General features: G+C 35.7%; 1 pseudogene; it reads right to left on the bottom strand.

Annotated features, from left to right (window-relative positions):
* The window catches only part of LOC127557014 (40S ribosomal protein S18-like), a 69,653-nt pseudogene that overhangs the window by 34,617 nt on the left and 11,488 nt on the right, over nucleotides 1–23,548 (bottom strand).

Here is a 23,548-nt window from a genome sequence, read left to right as displayed (position 1 = left end):
CAGTGCCCAGGTGCCATTCCTTTTAAACCCTGAAATGTTCATCAGAAATTGCAGAGATATGTTGTCATAGAAAATTATGCAGAAACACATGAAATTGACAGTAGGAAGTATTTTATTTCAGCAACATTTCTGTTTGGAGAATGAAGAATTATTGAAGGAACTAAAGAAATTATTCAAAAGAAAAATCAAGAAGCATCTAAGAAGGCAGCAACCATATCAACTACTCCCTATAGATCTACAAGTACCTATAAAGTTTCTCCAATACGCCAGGCACCAATGGCTTAAGCACAAAACCAAAAAAAATCCTGGTGCTCAAAGAGTTCACACTCTGTGAGTGGAGGGTAGATGGGAAGGCCTGTGTGCCATAACAGATAGCACACACAATTAAATGCAAAACAGATACAGTCAATAGTAGGTGATTGTGCTTTGGTGAGGAAAAGGGAGTAGATTCTCTCATTCTCAAAATCAAGGATCAGAAAATGTCCCATGTAGGAGCTTAAACTGATTTTTTAGAAGAAATGAGGAATTCCAAGAAGAGGAGGTGAAGAGGGGCTACATAGTTCAGGAAGTATGTACTGGCTATTATGGATGAAGACAGAAGATGAAGGTGATGTTTGAAGAATGAGACATAGACCAGTTGAGCTGGACTGGGATGGGGAGAGACAACAGGAAGAAATTTGTCAGGTTTCTTGCCCAGGGCTGTTCAAAGGGTCAAGTGAGTTAATATATTGTTCACCTTAAAGTGTTATATAAATGCTAGCAACTATTGTGGTGATGGTTTTAAAACTACTCCATTTTCTTCAAAAGAGATGCAATCTGGAAATTACAGGTCACTGTAATTTAATTTAATTTAATTTAATTTAATTTAATTAATTCAATTAATTAGTTATATTAAGTACAATCCGAAATATTTATGAAGAAAAGATAGTACTAGTGAAAAATACTGGAAGACATCTCATTTGTAACCTCAGTTGCTTCTACCTCTGGTTGGTGAAATAGAGGGCTGAGTAAAAAACAACCTAAGTTTTCCTGTATAGTGTGCTCAGAATTGGTACAAATTCTTCATTTCCCACCAGCTGCTCTATTTTGTTTTGACTCCACCATTATCATACTCATCGTACCCCTCAAATGGGTTACCCTCTAGTGCTTCCTCCTTTTTATCCCCATTTTGTATATTGCTTTACTCCATTAGCTTCTCAAGGGCAGGGACTATCTTTTTTTAATTGTATCCCCAACATTTAGCACAATGTCTGGCACATACTGGGTACTGAATAATCTCTTCATCCTTCTTTTGTGTGAATTTAAAATGTCAAATATCAAAGTAGCCTAAATTTAAGTGTGTATTTAGCTGCCATAATTATGTAAGAAGATTAAAAGGAAGAAAAGAGGTTGAGAAGAGGAAGGAAGGGAAACAGTTGTAGTAGTAATAATAGTAACAGCAATTTACCTGGTTGGTAAGCTTTTACCATAATATCTATGCTCCAGGAAAACACATAAGGCTCCAATTCTTTTAGCATAGCTTAACAAGGAAGATGTAGTTACCCTTGTATGAATAGCAATTTGTTCTCCTCCAAGTTGTAAGAAAATTGGACCACCTCTTTTATAGAACTCATCATTGATAATAAACCTCTGTGAAGAGAAAGTAGAAGATTAAGATTATTATTGTTCGACTGAATTGAAAATATTTTTTTTTGTTTAGCTCTAATTACTCAGTGATAACATCTCAAAGATGTTGGTTGTCCTATAGATCAGGATGACTGGTTCTGAAGTTTACCTGAACCTGTGGCAATGATCTGGTACAAATAACTGCATTTATAGGGTCAAAGATGTTAGATGAACAAAATTCCCAATCAGAGATATCATCTTATAAGGAAACTTGGAATGACTTAAATTCTTACTGAATATAATAAGAAAAAAGATTATAAAATAAAGTATATTTTAAAAGAAACTTGTACTGTAGCTTCCATTATTGACAACTTTAAACCCTCAGGTTCTCTTCATTTTAATACATACCTATTAAGTGTCTATTATTTTCACAGGTGATGAAGAGTTGTTTACCTTAGCCTAGGAAATACAGGAATACACAGATAAGTAAATCTGATGAAATTTGAGAAGAAATATATGCTAACTACAGAGAGATCAAGTGATATATAGAAATTAAACTTTGACAAAAACAACAGATTCTAAGAAGTGGACTAAGTATCTATACTAAAAGCAGGGAAGAAGTAGGAGATGGAATGGCAAGTTCAGGGAATAGCAAAGAGGCCAGTTATTAGTCTTTCAAGTTCCTTCTGGATATATAATAAGTTCAGGGCTATTGAAATGCCAATGTCTACATGTAGTCACTGTCAATTACAGCATTTTTGGTTAATAAGTTTTTTGACACTGACCCATGTTACAGTAAGAAAATCATGTAAGGATGATGATGATGATAGTAACTAACAGTTATATGGCACTTTAAAGTTTATAAAATTCCCCAAAGAGGTGGTATTATCTCTCTTTATCCTCTAGTGTGCTGGGCAGATAGATTTTCAGTTAATAAGTGATAGAAAGACAAGGAGGAAAACAGTATGAAAAAGTCATGTTTATATTGCTATTTATGCCTATGGAAAGAAATCCAATGGGAGCATCAATTCATCAAAATACAGATATGTAAAATACAGATGGATGACAAAACAGGCTCAAAGACTTGTCCTTATTTGATTTTGTAGAAAATAGTGGAGGAGGATCTCAACCCAATATTCTTTCCACTAAACCACAGTGACCTAAGTACATGCTAAAAATGATGGAATTGGTGGTCTTGCCTCCCTGGAATGATCTGTCCAGTATCATAGTTTAATCTATTTCATGTAATAGTTAATAGATAGATAGAGCTTTAAGACTTGCAAAGCACTTTACATAAATTATCACATTAAAATCCTCACAATTTAGAAGTAGGAACTATCATTATCCCTATTTTACAGGTGAGGAAACAGTCTGGGAAAGAGTAAGTGGCTTGCTCAGGGTCACAGAGCTAATAAAATTTTCAGAGATAGGATTTTTCAGTCTTTCAGTCTGAATCTTCCTAACTCCAAGGTCAATTCTTGGGACTCTGTCACCCAACAGCCTCAAAGTTCATGTAATGAACATTTAATGTCGATGACATTATTGTGATATTGTGATACAGATATTGTGATAGGAACCAGTCCCATTAAGTCCACAAGAATTTATTAAGCACCTATTATAAATCAGGTCTGTGCTAAACTCTGGAAATACAAAGAAAGGCAAAACAACACCTGCCCACAAGGAGCTCACAGTTTAATAAAGGAGCCAACATGCAAATAACCTATGTGTTCAGCTTATTGGAAATAATCACAGAATCACAGACCTCTGGGCTCTTCTTTGATTTTATGCATTCAACATTACTTTTGTGTGTGTGATGCATGACACATAAAAAAGATTAATTATCTCTAAATTAGGTGACTTCTGAGACTTCCATCTCAGATTCTAGGAATCCTAAAGAAACCAGAAGCACATTTTCCTTTCTCTTTCTGGTTCTGTAAAACAGTTCAGTGGAAACTAGCTCACTCAATTTTAGCAGTTTCACTGACCATTGAGAGGTCAAACTATCCACACTAACAGATTTCCAGATCAGTTGCCATATTAAATTATTTTCCAGGGAAAGGACAATTTTACAAAAGATCAGAGGATTTAGAATTGGGAAACAGCTTGGAAATCATGTTCTATAATACCTCATTTTATAGATAAGGAGACTTGGGACCAGATATATATATCTGGTCCCAAGTCTCCTTATACATACATACACATATATATGTAGTATATCTTGCTTAAGGTTACTTAAGACAACAAAATAGTTAAGCAATTTAGATATTATGGTGTAATCTTTCAATTACACATTGTCAATTCAATTATCAATTCATAATGGATGTCCATTTTGGTAGACCTTAGGCAAGCTACTTAACAGTAGACATATTGGCAGTAGATTTGTGTGATATGTACATATGTATTATGCATACATGTAGGTATATGTACATATGCATTATGCATATATATAGATACACTTGTGCATTAATCTATATATCCAATATATATGTGTGTGGTTCTAGCTATATGCATCCCTACCTCTCAATAATCTATAATTTTTATGTCTCTGAATGGTGAGCCCTCAGATGTAGATATAGAATACAAGCAAATGGCTCAAAAAGTTAAGACTCCCAAAGTTAAAGCTTTGCTCCCAGAATGCAGCTACCAAAATGGTTTTCCCCAAGTGCATCATCCTCCCTTTCCATCATTTAAGGCAATTATAAAGGAGATACATAGATAAGGGTTGACTTTAATGTGGTGATATAAAAAAAGGCATTAAGGGGTAGAAAAAGAATGTTCTAGGAGAAAGGAAAGAGGTAAAATGGAGTAAATTAGATAGGGGCACAAAAAACCTATCACTGGAAAGGAAAAGGAGAGGGGAGATGAACATTATCTGATGCTTACTCTTATCAGAGTATTCTTATCAGCTTAAAGAAGGGATAACATACATACATACTCAGTTATTCATAAAATTTATCTTAGCCTATAGGGAAGTAGGAAGGGGAAAGAAAAGGGGGGACTGGATAGAAAGGAGGACAAAAACAGTAGGGAAAGATAGAGAAAGGAGGAGGGGTAATAGAAGGGAGGGCAGATTGAGGTAGGAGGTGATAAGAAACAAAACATGAGTGAGAAGAGACAGGGCGAAAAGAGATTAAAAAAAAGTATAAACAGGAAAAAAATTAAATGGAGGAAAATACACAACTGGTAATCACAACTGTGAATGTAAATGGGAGGAACTTTCCCATGGAAAAGGATAGAAGAATAGATTAAAAACCAGAACACTACAATATGTTGTTTACAAGAAACACATTTGAAACAGAGAAATCCATACAGGGTAAAGGTAAAAAGCTAAAGCAGAATCTATTATGCTTCAGCTAAGGCAAAAAAAAAAAAAAAAAGCAATCCTGATCTCAGACAAAGCAAAAGCAAAAATAAATCTAATTTAAAAGAGACAACATTTAAAAGGTACCATAGACAATGAAGTAATAACAATAATAAACATATATGCATGAAGTGGTACAGCATCCAAATTCTTAGAGGAGAAATTAAGTCATCTATAGGAAGAAATAGACAGCAAAACTATAATAGTGGGGGACCTCAAATTCCCCTTCTCAGAATTAGATTAATCTAAGCACAATATGAACAAAAAAGAAGTTAAGGAAGTGAATATTTAGATATTTTAGATATGATTTAGATATGATAGATATCTGGAGAAAAGTAAATAGGGATAGAAAGGAATATACATTCTCATCAGTACATGGTACCTACATAAAAATTGACCATGTATTAGGGCATTAAAAACTTCACAATCAAATGCAGAAATGTATAAATAATAAATGCATCCTTTTAAGAGCATAATGCAATAAAAATGACAATAAAGGTCTGGGGAAAGATGAACTAAAAACTAATTGGAAATTAAATAATATAATCCTAAAAAATGTGTGTCCCTAATGAATGCTGTTGTAAAAAATTTTTAAGAAAGTATTAGCAGAAAGGCTACAGTAATCTATCTATCAGGTCATATCAGGTCACTATGACCAAGTAGGATTTATAACAGGAATTCAGGGCTGGGTCAATGTTAGGAAAACTATCAGCTTAATTGACCATATCAACAACAAAACTAACAGAAACCATATGATAATCTCGATATATGCAGAAAAAGTTTGTGACAAAATACAGTACCCATTCCTATTTAAAACACTAGAAACCATAGGAATAGATGGAGTTTTCCTTAAAATGATAAGTAGTATCTATCTAAAATCATCAGCAAGCATTATACATAATAGGGATAAGCTAGAAACATTCCCAGTAAGATCCAAGATGAAATAAAGATGCTGATCATCACCACTATTATTCAATATTGTATGAGATTTAGCTTTAGTAATAAGAGAAAAAAAAGAAATGAAAGGAATTAGATTAAGCAATGAAGAAACAAAACTATTACTCTTCGAATACGATATGATGGTATACTTAGAGAGTCCTAGAGAATCAACTAAAAGAGTAGTTGAAATAATTAATGATATTTGCATAGTTGTAGGACATAAAATAAACCCACATAAAACATTGACATTTCTATAGGTTACCAACAAAGTCCAGCAGCAAGAGATAGAGAAATTCTATTTAAAGCAACTGTAGGCAACATAAAATATTTGGGAGTCTTTCCGCCATAACAAACCCAGGAATTATATGAACAGAGTTACAAAACATTTTTCACACAAATAAAATAAAATCTAAACAATTGGGAAATTTTCAGTTGCTAATGGGTAGATCAAGCTAATATAATAAAAAATGATAACTCTACTTAAGTTAGTCTACTTCTTCAGTGCCATTCCAATCAAACTGACAAAAATATTTTACAGAGCTAGAAAAAATAATTATTAAAAAACCATGTGGAAAAACAAAAGGGAATTTTAAAGAAAATGCAAAGGGCACTGGCCTAGCAAAACCAGATCTAAAACTATTATAAAGCAGCAGTCATCAAAACTATCAATGGAATAAGTTAGGTAAACAAAACACAGCAACAAATAACCTAAAACTATTATAAAGCAACAGTCATTAAAACTATCAGTGGAATAAGTTAGGTAAACAAAACACAGCAACAAATAATGATTATAGTAATCTACTGCTTGATAAATCTAAAGACTCCAGCTCCTGGGATAAGAACTCACTATTTGACAAAAATTGCTGGAAATATTGGAAAATAGTATGTCAGAAATTCAGCACAGATGAACATCTTACATCCCATACCAAAATAAGATCAAAATGGGCACATGATTTAGACATAAATGATGATACTATAAGCAAATTAAAACAACAGATAATTTACCTGTCAGATCTCTGGAGAAGGGAGAAACAAGAAATAGAGAACCTTATAAAATGCAAAATGGGTTATCTTTATTACATTAAATTAAAAGGTTTTTGCACAAACAAAACCAATTCAGCCAAGATTAGAAGGAAAACAAAAAGTTGGGAAACAATTTTTACAGCCAGTGTTTCTGATAAAGGCCTCATTTCTAAAATATATAGAGAACTGAGTCAAATTTATAAGAATACAAATCATTCCCTAATTGATAAATGGTCAAGGGATATAAACACAATATTTTCAGATGAAGAAATAAAGCCATTTATAGTTATATGAAAAAATGCTCTAAATCAATGTTGATTATAGAAATGCAAACTAAAACAACTCTGAGGTACCACCTCACATCTGACAGATGGGCTAACATAATAGAAAAAGATAATGATAAATGTTCGAGGCAATGTGGGAAAACTGGGACACTAATACATTATTGGTAGAGTTATGAACTGGTCCAACAATTCTGGAAAACAATTTGGAGCTATGCCCAAATGGCTACAAAATTGTGCATATCCTTTTATTCAGCAGTGTCACTACTGGTTCTCTCTTTCTTAAAGAGATCATAAAAGAGGGGAAAAAACCCACATATGCAAAAATATTTGTAGCAACTCTTTTTGTGATGGCAAAGAATTGGAAAATGAGTGGATGTCTATCTATCAGTTGAGGAATGGCTGAATTAGTTATGGTAAATTAATATAATGGAATATTACTGATCTGTAAGAAATGATGAGCAGACTGATTTTAGAAACTCCTGAAAAGATTTACATAAACTGATGTTGAGTGAAGTGAGCAGAACCAGGAAAACATTGTATATAGCAGCAGGAAGATTTTGTGATGACCAACTATGATAGACTTAGCTCTTCTCAGAAATTCAGTAAATCCCAAGGCAATTTCAACAAACCTTGGGTGGAAAATGCAATCTATATCCAGAAAGAGAACTGTGGAAACTAAATGTGGATTGAAGGATACTATTTTCACTTTTTTTTAATTTGTTTTTTCCTTTCTTATGGATTTTCCATTTTGTTCTGATCTTTCTTTTCTAAGCTGATTCTTATAGAAATGTTAAAAATGAATGTACAAGGGATAACTAGGTATCTCAATGGATCCAGCATTTGTACTGCAATCAGGAGAATCTGAGTTCAAATCTGACCTCAGACACTTGAGACTGAATAGCTGTCTGACTCTGGACAAATTACTTAACCTTTATTTCTTTGCAAAACAAAGAAATGCCATTTAAAAAAATGAATGTACATATATAACCTATATCAGATTGTTTGGTAATATGGGGGAAGACAGAAAGAAGGGAGCAACAAAGAAAAAGAATTGAGAACCATTCCCAATAAATTCAGGAGTGAAACAAGGTTGTCCACTATCACCGTTACAATTTAATATTGAATTAGAAATGCTAGCTTTGGCAATAAGAATTGAGAAAGAGATTAAAGGAATAAGAATAGGCAATGAGGAAACCAAATTATCACTCTTTACTGATGATATGATGGTATACTTAGAGAACCCCAGAGACTCTACTAAAAAGTTATTAGAAACAATCCACACCTTTAGCAAAGTTGCAGGATACAAAATAAACCCACATAAGTCATCAGCATTCTTATATATAACTAACAAAACCCAACAGTTAGAGTTACAAAGAGAAATTACATTTAAAGTAACTACTGATTGTATAAAATATTTAGGAATCTATCTGCCAAGAAAAATCAGAAACTTTATGAGCAAAATTACAAAACACTTTCCACACAAATTAAGTCTGATCTAACCAACTGGAAAAATATTAAATACTCTTGGATTGGGCAAGCAAATATAATAAAGATGACCATACTACCTAAACTAATCTATTTATTTAGCGCTATACCAATCAGACTCCCAAAAAACTATTTTGATGACCTAGAAAAAATAACAACAAAGTTCATATGGAAAAACAAAAGGTCAAGAATTTCAAGGGAATTAATGAAAAAAAAATCAAATGAAAGTGGCCTAGCTGTACCAGATCTAAAATTATATTATAAAGCAGCAGTTACTAAAACCATCTGGTATTGGCTAAGAAATAGACTAGTTGATCAATGGAATAGGTTAGGTTCAAAGGACAAAACAGCCAATAACTTTAACAATCTAGTGTTTGACAAACCCAAAGACCCCAGTTTTTGGGATAAGAACACGTTATTTGACAAAAATTGCTGGGAAAATTGGAAATTAGTATGGCAGAAACTAGGCATTGACCCACACTTAACACCGTACACCAAGATAAGGTCAAAATGGGTTCATGACCTAGGCATAAAGAATGAGATTATAAATAAATTGGAAGAGCATAGGATAGTTTATCTCTCAAACCTGTGGAAGAGGGAGGAATTTATGACCAAAGAAGAACTAGAGATCACTATCGACCACAAAATAGAAACTTTTGATTATATCAAACTGAAAAGTTTTTGTACAAACAAAACAAATGCAGACAATATTAGAAGGGAAACAATAAACTGGGAAAACATTTTTACAGTCAAAGGTTCTGATAAAGGCCTCATTTCCAAAATATATAGAGAACTGACTCTAATTTATAAGAAATCAAGCTATTCTCCAATTGATAAATGGTCAAAGGATATGAACAGACAATTCTCCGATGAAGAAATTAAAACTATTTATAGCCATATGAAAATATGCTCCAAATTATTATTAATCAGAGAAATACAAATTAAGACAACTCTGAGATACCACTACACACCTGTCAGATTGGCTAGAATGATAGGGAAAAACAATGCGGAATTTTGGAGGGGATGTGGGAAAACTGGGACACTGATACATTGTTGGTGGAATTGTGAACACATCCAGCCATTCTGGAGAGTGATTTGGAACTATACTCAAAAAGTTTTCAAACTGTGCATACCCTTTGATCCAGCAGTGTTTCTGCTGGGCTTATACCCCAAAGAGATACTAAAGAAGGGAAAGGGACCTGTATGTGCCAAAATGTTTGTGGCAGCCCTGTTTGTAGTGGCTAAAAGTTGGAAAATGAATGGATGTCCATCAATTGGAGAATGGTTGAGTAAATTGTGGTATATGAACGTTATGGAATATTATTGTTCTGTAAGGAACGACCAGCAGGATGAATACAGAGAGGACTGGTGAGACTTACATGAACTGATGCTAAGTGAAATGAGCAGAACCAGGAGATCATTATATACCTCAACAACGATACTGTTTGAGGATGTATTCTGATGGAAGTGGATTTCTTCGATAAAGAGAGCTAATTCATTTTCAATTGATCAAGAATGGATAGAAGCAGTACACCCCAAAAAAGAACACTGGGAAATGAATAAACTGTTTGCATTTTTGTTTTTCTTCCGGGTTATTTATACCTTCTGAATCCAATTCTCCCTGTGCAACAAGAGAACTGTTCGGTTCTGAAAACATATATTGTATCTAGGATATACTGTAATCTATTTAACATGTAAAGGACTGCTTGCCATCTGGGGGAGGGGGTGAAAGGAGAGAGGGGGGAAATCGGAACAGAAGTGAGTGCAAGGGATAATGCTGTAAAAAATTACCCTGTCATAGGTTCTGTCAATAAAAAGTTAAAAAAAGAAAAAAAGAAAGAAAAAGAAAAAGAATTGGAACTCAAAATCTTACCAAATGATTGTTAAAAACCATCTTAACGTGATTGAAAAAATAACATACTGTTAAAATAAAAAAAAAAAAAAACTTTAACTCTCAGCTTGCTCTATTAGAGCTAGCTCCAGCAAATGAATGGTTATAAAAACTTACATATCATCTTCCTAGATAGAATGTATTTGAAGACTGTGCCAGTTTCAGTTTTGTTATTGTATCGCCATTTGTTTTCACAATGCTTAGGAGAGTACCTAGCACTCAGAAGATCCTTACAAAATATTCATTGATACATTGACTTAACCACTCAGTGCAGAATGCAACTCTCAAAAAAATACAAAAAAAATTACAAAAAAATAGCTGCCAAATCTTTCCTTCCTAAGGTTCCTTAAACTAGGGGCTTTTTAAACCTTTTTTTTTTCACAAGGACTTTTTGCTTTTCACCAGGGAAACTTTTACACAACCCCAAGTATATGGGTACATAAAATAGATACACAAATCAAGCATTACCAATAATAAAACATAATTTTATGACACCCGCATTCAATTATATGACTCCGTAGGGAGTCACAACCCACTGTTTAAAGAAGTTTTACCTTTTAATTCCAATAAATTTGTGATGAAAAGTGCCATCTGCCTCCAGAGAGAGAATTATGGAGATTGAATGTGGATCAAAGCTTAGTATTTTCACCTATTTTGTTACTGTTGTTGCTTATTTTTTTCCTCATGTTTTTTCCCCTTTAATCTGATTTTTCTTGCATAGCATAATGAATATGGAAATATGTTTATAAAGACTACACATGTTTAACCTATATCAGGTTGCTTGCTATCTTGGGGACAGGATAAGGGGGTAAAAAGGGAGAAGAATTTGGAACATGAGATTTTGCAAAGGTGAATGTTTAAAACTACCTTTGCATATACAGAAAAACAAAATACTATTTAAAAAAGAAAAAAATTTGCCTTATACCAACCAAGGAAACCCCAGGTTGAAAAGAAATTCCCAGCTCTAACACTCCATCAGGCACATACTATGGAAAGCTTTTCACAAATGTACAGTAGTTTAAATTGAAATGAGTTGAGAAAAACTGCCCCGAGAGTGACCAGGAGGTGCACAAAGAACTTTTCATATGGTATCATAAAAGACCGACTAGTCCAAAAACTCCACATCATAAAGCTGAGAGCCCAATAATGGACATGTTATCTTCCCCAAGTCATTTATCAGCCCCACAAGATCCCTTCTACTGGCCTCAAGAGGCAACATGGCTCGGTGGAAATTGGGTTCAACTTAGAATTCCAATATCTGCCTTTGCCACTTATTACTTCACTTGACAATTGACAAGTCTCTTCTCCAAAATGAGAAGGTTGGACTAGGTGCCTTCTCTGGCCCCTTCTTGCTCTCTGATATTGTAGTCCTATTGTTGTCTCCAATGTAAGGTTGTGGAGTACCTGGCCAGCTTCGTGGGGCTATCTGATCTCATACCCCCAATTTCTTTCCTTTTTCCATTTTCCATTACCTGTCTCCAGAATCTTGAATCTGTCAGATTAAAATGGTCCAGTTTTTGCCAAAGCCATTGCTGTTCCAGGTGATCTATCGGTGTAGGATAGGTGTCAAAGAACAAACTCCTGTGCATGTCCTCTGCATAGGTACCAAAGAGCAAGGGCAGCAGCAGCGGCAGCCCCCAACACCAGGAAATCACTAGGAGCATAATGTCTTCAGTAAAGAGTTCCTGGTGTTCCTGCAAGAGCTTAACTACCTCTGGGTCCTGAGCCTATCTCTTCTGAGACATACCAGATTACCTGGACCTATTTATGCCCCTCCCTTCTCATGTTTCTCCCAATTCATATGACCTAAGACTAGCTGGACAGAAATGGGCTGGGAGGCCTCCCCTGGGGCAATATGTGAAAGAATTGGAGTATCAGTGTTTTCTAGGACTCAGTTCCCTGAAGTTAAGGGAGGTAGAGAGGGAAGGAACAGAACTCAAATGCAGATACTGCTGCAGCATGGGAAATTTCACACTCTTTCTTTTAGTTTAGGAAAGAATGGGACAGAAGAAAGAGTTCCAGACCTGGAGACCAAAGAGGGGGTCTCAGTGAGGACTCTGCCACTTACTGCTATGTATTACTAGCTGGAAAGTGGGCAAATCACCTAAATTATGCAAGTCTTAGTTCCCTCATGTGTAAAAAGAAGGTGGTTGGATTGGATGGCTTCTGAGATTGGCTTCCCCTATCCTGATATCACTAGGATGCATCTATAGCCTTCGGTTTCTTCATCTGAAAAATGGGCAAATCTATATTAAGATCAAATGGAATTATGGGTGTAAAAAAAAGCAGCTGATATTTGTATAGTGATATTTTTAGTGTTTCGCTTAGGTTTTAGATGGAGAGTTAGAGGGAACTTCAGAGGTGTAATCTTCTCTTCCCATCTCCAATTTTTAAAAACCGATGAAAATGAAACTTCAAGGAGTAAAGTCTCTTGCCCAAGGCTTCCAGTTAGAGCAGTATCAGAGACAGAACTTGAAACCAGAAGTAGTTCTTCCCCACCCCATTCTCTCCAAAACATCCGGCTTGCAATAGTCCTTTGATCCTTTTATGAGACTTATAGGATATAGGTACTGCTACCATCCCCATTTTACAGCTGAGAAAACAGAGGCTTAATCTCACAGTTATTCTGATGAAACATTAAAACAAGGTCTTCCTAATGCAGAGTCCAGCCTTTTATCCATTATGCTGCCTCTCTAAATATGGGGCATTATCCTAGATTTCTTTCTCCATTGGTAAACTTCTTGCTACCTCCCAATAGTTATCCCCAACCTTCATATTCAGTCTAATAATGGTTAAGACTGATGGAGTGAAAGATTAATTTTATCCTAGGGATTTCAGATGTAGCTCTATTGCTTTTTAGGTACATAACTAGACAAGTCATATCAAATTTTAAGGGTCTTAAAAACAACAATAATAAGCCTTATTAAGTACTTATTGAGGGTCAAGTATTGTGCTTAGCACTGGGCATACAAAGAAATCAGAAAATAGCTCTTAGTCTCAAGAGGTTCATAGTCTAATGGAAGAAATAACATCCAAACAACTATTTACCAACATGATAGATTTTACACACACACACACACACACACACACACACACACACATATGTAAGCAGTTATTATACTTTATTTTGTTATATATAACAATTATAATATTTATACATATACATATACTGGAGCAGTAAGGAGGTGAGAGTCATTGATCATTGAATAGGTGAAAGAAAAATGCAAATAGATTTGGAAAGGCAGGTTATGATAGGGTTTTTAAAAATTGTTTTAATTTTCAAAACATATGCATGGATAATTTTTCAACATTAACTCTTGCAATACCTATGTTCCAATTTCCCCCCCCTTTCCCTACCCCCTCCCCTAGATGGCAAGTAATCTATGTTAAACATGGTAAAAATATATGTTAAATCCAATGTATGCTTATATATTTATACAATTATCTTGCTGCACAAGAAAAATCAAATCAAAAAGGAAAAAATAAGAAAGAAAATCAAATGCAAGCAAACAACAACAAAAAGAGTGAAAATACTATACTGTAATTCATACTCAGTTCCTACAATCTTCACTCTGGGTGTAGATGGCTCTTATCATCACAAGATCATGAGAATTGGCCTGGATCATGTCATTGTTGAAAAGAACCACATCCAGCAGAATTGATCACTATATAAACTTCTTGTTGCCATGTGTCATGATCTGGTTCTGCTCACTTTACTCAGCATCACTTCACATAAGTCTCTTTAGGCTTCTCTGAAATCATCCTGCTGATCATTTCTTATAGAACAATAATATTCCATAACATTCATAGACCATAACTCATTCAGCCATTCTCCAACTGATGGCCATCCACTCAGTTTCCAATTTCTTGCCACTACATAAAGGGCTGCCACAAACATTTTTGCACATGTGGGTTCCTTTCCTTCCTTTAGGATCTTTTTGGGATATAGGCCCAGTGGAAACACTGCTGGGTCAAAAGGTATGTACAGTTTGATAACTCTCAGCATTGACAATTACAAAATCTTTTGTTCCAATTTTCCCCCTCCTTTCCCCTACCCCCTCCCCCAGATGGCAGGTTGACCAACACATGTTAAATATGTTAAAGTATAAGTTAAATACAATTTTTGTATACATGTCCATACACTTATTTTATTGTACAAAAAGAATCGGACTTTGAAATAGTATATAATTAACCTGTGAAGGAAATCAAAAATGCAGGTGGACAAAAATAGAGGGATTAGGAACTCTATGAAGTGGTTCATACTCATTTCCCAGAATTCTTTCACTGGGTGTAGCTGGTTCAGTTCATTACTACTCTATTGGAACTGATTTGGTTCATCTCATTGTTGAAGAGGGCCACGTCCATCAGAGTTGATTATCATATAATGCTGTTGTTAAAGTATATAATGTTCTCCTGGTCCTGCTCATTTCACTCAGCATCAGTTCATGTAAGTCTCTCCAGGCCTTTCTGAAATCATCCTGCTGATCATATCTTACAGAACAATAATATTCCATAACATTCATATACCACAATTTACCCAATCATTCTCCAGTTGATGGGCATCTATTCATTTTCTAGTTTCTAGCCACTATAAACAGGGCTGTCACAAACATTTTGGCACATACAAGTCCCTTTCCCTTCTTTAACATCTCTTTGGGATATAAGTCCAGTAGTAACACTGCTGGATCAAAGGATATGCACAGTTTGATAACTTTTTGAGCATAGTTCCTAATCACTCTCCAGAATGGCTGGATGTGTTCACAATTCCACCAACAATGTAAATTTGATAACTCTTTAGGCATAGTTATGATGGGTTGTAAAAGCCAGGGAGCCTTAAATTTGATCCTGGAGACACTAGGTACAGTGGAAATGGAAGAATGGATGCTGATAGTGACATGGTAGCACCTGTACTTAAGAAGATCCAATTAATAATTGAATGTGGGTTTGACTGAAGTGGCAGGGACTTGAGGCTGAAAGATAAGAATTGAAAGACCACAGGTTTGCTACAAAGATCAAATGAGACCATGTCCCTAAAAGACTTTGTAAATCTTAGATTGCCATATATGAGCCCTAATTGTAGGTTATTCCCCCCATGTTTGCAGGCTTGCTTTTACTACCTGCCAATTTACCCCATAGCTCCAACCCTTAATTACCAATGATCAGCCCTGGAGAGGTAAAAGATGAATATTGCCTTGGAGGTCTCATTCCTGCTCTCCCATTTGTCAACTATTTAGAGGAGAGGCAAAAAGAATACTGGCTAAGTCCATCAGATATCTCCTGTATTACTACTACTCTACTACTGAATCCAACCTGGCCCTCAGTTTACTTAATTATAAAAAGGGGAGGTGAGTGCTAAATGGTTTCTGTATTTCCTTCCAGATTAGATCTCTGATAATTTAAATCATTTCTCTTTTCTGGGTCTCAGGTTTTCCAGATCCTGAAGGGATTGGACTAAAATTACAGCTGCTTTATCTGGAATCTGTAAACCTGGTCTTTTTTTTTTTTTTTTTTTTTTTACAAAAAAATTAATAACTGAATTTCAATAGAATTTCTTTTCCTTGTAAAACTATGCACTTAAATATATTATTTTGTGAAGGGCTCTCTGTAGGTTTTATCAGACAGCCAAAAGAGTCATGACACTAAAAAATCCATGATTTTAGAGGATCTCTAAATGATTTAAGACTGGGAGTTAGAGAGCAAAGGCAGATCTGGGCGTTTCTTCACTGAGAATTCCTTATACCCAAGAAATCATTGATTTCAAAGGAATCCTCAGCCCCTACCATGCTACCTAGCACATACTGTATAAGGCTCTTAATAAATGAACAAGACATTTCCTCTCCTAACTCCAAATTCTGGCAAGATTTTTTCCTCCAAAACTCACATGCAAACTGATACTAATCTAGAAAAGTGAAGTTGATTGGCTTTCACTGATCCCACAATGTGGGAGCTCTGGGCACAATCAACCAATCAGCAATCATTTTTTAAATACTTAACTATATATGTAAGGCATTATGTCAACTGCCAGTAATTGGGAAAAAAAAAAAACAGCCCCAAAAAGAAAAGTCATCTCTTCCCTCAAAAAATTCACATTCTTATAAAGTAAAAAAAAAAAACAAAAAACAAACATAGACATAAATAGAATCTATGAGACACATATAGATGAGGTGGGAGATAACCTTAGAAGAAAGGCACTAGTAGCTGGAAGCACCAGGAAATGCATCCTCAAAAATGTGGCATGTGACCTGAGTCTTGAAGGAAGCCAAAGATTCTCAGAGGCAGAAATGAGGAAAGAGAACATTCCAAAGAAATGGGACAGCTTTTTGTGTAAAGGAATAAAGATAGGGTGATAAGGAGTTCAGCAGCAAGGATTAGGAGGGATTATGGAGTATGTGGAGGGGACAAGATTGTCTTTGCACACCTTCTCCATCTCTCAGTTCTCTGAATTATAAGGTCCCTCTAACAGGTAGTGATTTTTCTTTTTTGGTACCATGGTAAGGCTATAATGAATTAGTGATCCTACAACCAAGTTGTCTTTGTAAACAACTACAAGCATATATTAAAGGTCTTTATCAGGGCAGGGTAAAGAGTTACATTCTTGTGACAAATAAAACCTGCCCGGTGGGCTTTTAACTTTGTATGTACTATTAAGGAATTTTTTAAAATCACATTGAGGAATCTAGGTGGCGCAGTGGATAGAGAACCAACCCTGAAGTCAGGAGAATCTGAGCTTAAAATCAGCCTCAGACACTTAATATTTCCTAGCTGTATGACCCTGGTCAAGTCACTTAACCCTAATTGCCTCAGCAAAAAACAAATCACCCCACACACATACACACATAATGATGTAGACTATCTCAAGATCTCATGTTAACTTACAAAGCATTTATAGAGAGTGTAAGAAATAAAACGCTCACAAAAGGTGCTAGGCTGGTCAAGAAAGTTAGTAGGTGTTCTTGGAGTAAGACAGCAATCCAACCAGGGTTTTGGAAAGTATGGTCAATGTGACTATCTCCACCCCACCCCAAGCTTACAGTAGGAGTAGAGGTTTTTTAAATGGATGCAAGGATTTTTTTGGGGGTGTCATTTTCAAGCCCCTAAAGCTCCACTTGAAAGAAGTTTGTAAATATGGGTTTTGGGGATACTAAATGTTAGAAGTGGATGCAAGTATGCTCTCTAGGCACTGCTTTCACAGCAAGTAGCTACTGAACCAGTTTTGGTTGGAAATACATTTCCATAACCAAGTCCTGACTAGATGTCATTTACTTTTATGGTTCCTAAAAGCTAGTCTCTCAGTTCTCATTAAGAGAACTCTCACCCCACCCTCCAATTCTAATCTACTTTATCTTAACAAACCAAACATTTAGTAAGCACCAAATAGTGAGAAGAGCCATTATCCAAAACATATGCTAATAGAGTCATTGTCTCCTATCGAATAAGTAATTAGCCTTAAATGCTCAGTTGTCTGATTCAAGCTTACCTTTTCAGAGTTTCAGCCCTTTACAGAGATACTTCTGGGCTTTTTTCTTATTCCTGACTATGATATTCAACAATGAGAATAGATGGATGGAATGAATCTCTATTACGTGCTAAGTATCTCATTTGATCCTTCTTGTAATTTTTTAACTAGTATTATGCTTAGGATTTTTGTTTTCATATTCTTTAATGCAATTAATCTATAATTTTCTTCCTGCTTTAAGTACCAATATTATATTTGTTCCATAAAAAGTTTGGTAGATCCTCTTCTTTGTCTATTATTCCAAGTAATTTATTTAATAGTGGAATTAGCTGGTCTCTAAATGTTTGATAGACTTTACTTATAAATCAGACTGGTCCTGCTGCTGATGAGCTTAGGAAATTCATTTATAGCCTGTTCAATTTCTTTTTCTATAATAGGTCTATTTAGGTATTCTATTTCTTCTTCTGCTAATATAGGTATTTTATATTTTATAAATGTTCTTTCATTCCACTTAAATCATTAAAATTGGGGAAAATCACTTCTTATAATTGTTTTGATGTCATCTTTGTTAGTGGTATAGTCACTCTTTTCACTTTTAATACTAGTAATTTGTTTTCTTCTTTTTTCTTTTTCTTTTTTTAAAATTATAGTAGGCCATCATTGTTCATCTGTTTTATGGAATTTTTCATAAAACCAACTCCTACTTTTATTTATTAATTTAATGATTTTCTTATACTTAATTTTATTAATCTCACTCTTAATTTTTAGTATTTCCAACTTAGTGTTTAATTGGGTTTTTCTAATTTTTTAAATTACATTTATTGACCTGCTCTTTCTCTACTTGATTGAGATAAGCATTTAGAGATACAAATTTTCCTGATTATTGCTTTGGCTGTATCCCATAGGTTTCAATATGTTGTCTCATTATCATCATTTCTTTAATTAAATTATGTTTCCTTGATTTCTTTTTTAAAATCACTTATCTTTTAAAAAAAACATTCTCAAGATATCTTTTAAGAACTTTAGAAAAAATTGTATGACATGGAAGACACTGGCATAGGATCGCCCAGCATGGTGTGCCCTTATCAGAGAAGGTGCTGTGCTCTATAAGTAAAGTAGAACTGAATTAGCCCAAAAGAAAAGTGACATGTGCAAAATTAGAGATGCTTCCCTAAATGTTCTTAGGGACTATTTGAGTCCTTCCTAAGGCAGACAACGCTGAGTTTGTACTGGTCTGATCAGCCACAGTTGGCCACACTACAACTCAACCCTAACAGTAATGTCATTTTGGTCCTCTTCAAGAACAAAAGAAAACAACCAACTAATTCATATTTTAAGATTAGGTTGTTTAGTGTCCAATTAGTTGATTTTTTCTTGTGGGTTTTTTGGTGTTTTTTTTGCTGAGGCAATTGGGGTTAAGTGACTTGCCCACGGTCACACAGTGTTTGAGGTCAAATTTGAACTCAGGTTCTCCTGATACCAAGACTGGTGCTCTATCCACTGCGCCACCTAGCTGCCTGGTCCAATTAAAGTTTTTAATCTATGTTTCCATGGTCACTTATTAAATATATAATTTTTATCGCATTGTGATCTAATATTTCTACTTTTTTCTTTTAAGTATAAAATTTTTATGCTCTAATATGATCATGAATCACTAAGAAAAAAATGAATTACTTTGTTTCCCATTCAATTCTCTTCAAATATCTTTCCTATCTAGCTTAGCTAAACATTTATTCACTCCTTTGACTTCCTTCTTATTTATTTTTTTGATTTATTTAGTTCTGAGAGGGGAGAATTAAAAGCCCCTGCTAGTGTGGTACTACTATTTCCACCTCTAATTCATTTAACTTTTAAAAATCTTAATGCCCTACTTTTTGGCCCATATAGGTTTAATATTGATATTCTTTCACTGTCTATAACTTTTATCAGAAAGTAGTCATTGTGCTTATTTCTTTTAATTAAATCTATTTTACTTTTAACTTTGAGATCATAATTGCTATATCTATTTTATTTTTTTAACAGTTAAAGCATAATAAATCCTACTTCAGTCCTTTAACTATGAGTATACTTCTCATTTTTAAAAGGATTTTTGTAAATAACATATTGTCAGATTCTGAATTTTAATCCATTTTGCTATTCATCTCTATTTTATAATTGAGTTCATCCCATTCACATTTGCAGTTATAATTACTATTAGTGCATTTCCTTTCATCCTATTTTTCTTCACTATTGTCCTTCTCAGTCTCTCCTTTTAATCTTTTTTCTCACACATCAATTGCTACCTACTCTTAATCACTAAATGGGTACAGCCTCTGCCAAATAAGATCTGTTGATCACCTTACCTTAAAAAGGTCCCATTGCACCTAGGGCCATCTCCAGTCATCTTGATCTATTATCTTGCCACTGGACCCAGATGATTCTGGAGGGGAAAGTGAGGCAGGTGGCCTTGCACAGCCCTCCCTCACTTAAATCTAATTCATTTTCATTCCATCATATCACCTCCATGATGTCATAGTTTTCTTCAAGAACAGGATAAACAAGTTTTTTTTCTCTAATTATTACCTCCCTCTTCAACATTCTTTTGAAGAATTCTTTTCTTATAATTTCCTGTTACCCTCCTATTCCTTATTCTCTCTCCTCCACACCTCTAAATCTTAATTTAAAACATGTTCCCTTTGTAATAAATTTCCAATAAGATTCCAGTACTGCCAGCCCTCTACTCCCACCTGCTTCTTCTCTATCAAGTCTTCCTCTCAGGCTTCATTTATATGAGATAATTCCTCCTTTTTAACCTTTTCCTACTTTTTTTTCATAATCAACCAATCATATTAGCCAATTTTATTCCCATCCTTAAAGAAATATACTATCTTCTATGATTCAACATCATTGAATGTAGTTAAGCAATCAATCTCTCTAGTACTTTTTATACTCTGGATGTAGTTTCTATGTGTCAGATAATTTGAATTTCTCAAGGGTAATTAGATACTCTTTTACTCTCTCCTTATCAGTGTAACATGTGTGCTCTGGAGTTGGATATATATGTTAATCGACATTTTTCTATGGGACAAATGTTCTGATCTCTTGCTGTAATGATCGCGTATTTCAAATCAGCCAGAGTCAGGAACTCAGTTGAGGGAAAAAATCTTCAGTCTTTATTCAAGTGAAGAGGTGAATAAAGATTGTGATAGCAAATATAGGCAAGAAAGATTGCGATAGCAATATGGGCAGCTGCGACAGGAAATCAGCTAACAGAGCAAGTGAGTGCTGAGCTCTCCTCCTCTTCCTTTTCCACTCCCCTGCCTCCACCCACCAGATTCGTCATTTCCTATACAACACATCAGGACTTGCACAAAGAGTAGGCGGGGGCCATTCTTTCTCCAAGCTTATATATTAATAGAGTATGGTCCAATTACTATTTAGCCTCATGTGCTTGGGACCTCAGTGCATCAACTCAAGCCTCAGCCCATTACATCTTGCTAAAGGACATATGCAAATAGCGACTCTAAAATGATGTCTTGATCCTTGTGGATGGATTTTGTGTCAAGGTTAATTGACCATACTATCAGGAGGACTTGTCAACTCATTAGACTGTAATCACTTGACTGAACCGCAAATCCCTGTTGTCTCTTCTGCTTGTAGTTTCTTTCCTGACTATTGTTGAGGTCTAGACTTGGGGTACCTAAATGAGATTAGGGTTTAGTTGAGGTCTAATGGCAGGTTTGGGGTACAGGGAGTCAAGCAAAGCTCCCCTGCAATCCCCCTGGATTCGGTGCAAGGATACCGCGGTAAATGGGGTCTAGTAGCGGCATGAGTTGCCAATAAAAGCATTTATTGGCCCGAGAACTAGATTGATAAAATAGGTTTATTATTGGGTTTGGAAGTAAGGAGATAGGTGAAGGTAGAGATAAGGAGGGCATCAGAGAGAGGATCCAGCATGTTTGGAATCTCTGCAAAGAGGGGATCCCAGTTGTATGGGTCAGAAACCATTAATAAAACAACTGGATAGATCTCTAGAAGCAAAGCAAAGTTTATTTACATTCTGGAGAACGGGTGTCCAACCAGTCGAGCAGACAATAGAAGGGAGGAGGCATCATAGAGGGTAGGGTCGGCGCTTTTATCCCTAACGCAAATTCCCCTTCCCACCACTGACCCTCATCCTTATTGGCTGAGGATCTTACATTCTAAACACGGGAACTACCCAAGAAATTGAACTTGACCAACAAGTACATAGTTGCCCATATTTGGCTGAAATAGGGAGGATAACAAGAAGGGGACTTAAGTATACCCTTAAGGGGATAACAGGGAGGGGATTGCAGGGACACTTTAAGTATCGCCTTAAGATAGCAGGGAGGAGACACTAAGTATGCCCTTGACCTTAAAGTCCTTCAGGCCTACTCAAACTTTGAAATAGATGAAGCCTTACTCGATTTTCACAACCGTCTTAAAAGATCTCATTTTTATCTCATTCACAGTGTCTTCCCTTTTATAATGGGAGATTTAACTTGAGGGGCTTTTGGGTGTAGCTCCAAAGTTGGCTCAGATCCAGGTGGGGCTGGGACAGGTCAGATCTTCTACTAGAATTCAAAGGGACCAGGATTTGTGATTACATTATTAACTAGGAGAGGGTAGGAATCTAGAAAGAAATCTTTCCTACATCATTCTCCCCTCAAGCAGTTGGAACTTAAAATTCATTTAAGGAAAAAGACATGGGGCAAAATTGAGGATTTTCTCCTTCCAGGATTTTCCAAGTTCAGGGGTCCCCTCTTCATTCCCCCCCCCCTCAAGCAGTCACCTCCAAAGGCATATGGGAAAAGGGGCGCCGATCTCCTCTTAAGTGCTTCAAGCTGACAAGGGTTGTAGAGACCTGGGGTTCATGCCAAGAAGTGAGGCATGAGGTGTAGGGTTTGGGGATGGCAGCAAGGCATCTAAGGGGTGTGTGTCCCGGTCAGTCGCTCCCAGTCAGTTGTCCTATGTTCTCCAGGCTGAAGGGCAGTTGAGAGTCTAAAGATTGAAGCCCGGATCTCGTGAGCAGGTTAAAACTGGGGTATCATCTAAGGGTGGAGATGGAGACAGCAGGAAATCCATCAGGTCCCTTCTGTGGGCTGCCTGTAAGAATGCTGATGGCCCATCTAACAAGGAGAAGAAGGAGAAAATGCTGGGAGCAAAAAATTATTTGTCTATAGTAAAAAGTGTTAAGTAGCCTAGAGTTTAGGCCCTTTCACTCTTAATTTCCAGGAAAGCCAATTTCTCTTGGTGTTGGTTCAGGGTGTGGACTAAGAAGTCAGGGGAAACAAGAGGCCTATATATCTAATCAAGATAAGAATGCAATTTAAGCTCTTAGAAATCTTTTAACTGTGCTGCCTTTCTTTAAAAAGAGTTGGTTCCTCAATAAGCAAAGATCTTGAGCCTTTCCCCCACTTTCCCCACTCTTATGGGTCAGAGGGAGTGCAAAGTATCTCAGCACTGCCAACCCAGCTTACTGGCCCCTGAGGTGTTGGGACTGT

This window comes from Antechinus flavipes, chromosome 3, assembly GCF_016432865.1.
Source record: "Antechinus flavipes isolate AdamAnt ecotype Samford, QLD, Australia chromosome 3, AdamAnt_v2, whole genome shotgun sequence".
Classification (NCBI taxonomy): domain Eukaryota; kingdom Metazoa; phylum Chordata; class Mammalia; order Dasyuromorphia; family Dasyuridae; genus Antechinus; species Antechinus flavipes.
This window is presented reverse-complemented; position numbering and strand designations above follow the sequence as displayed.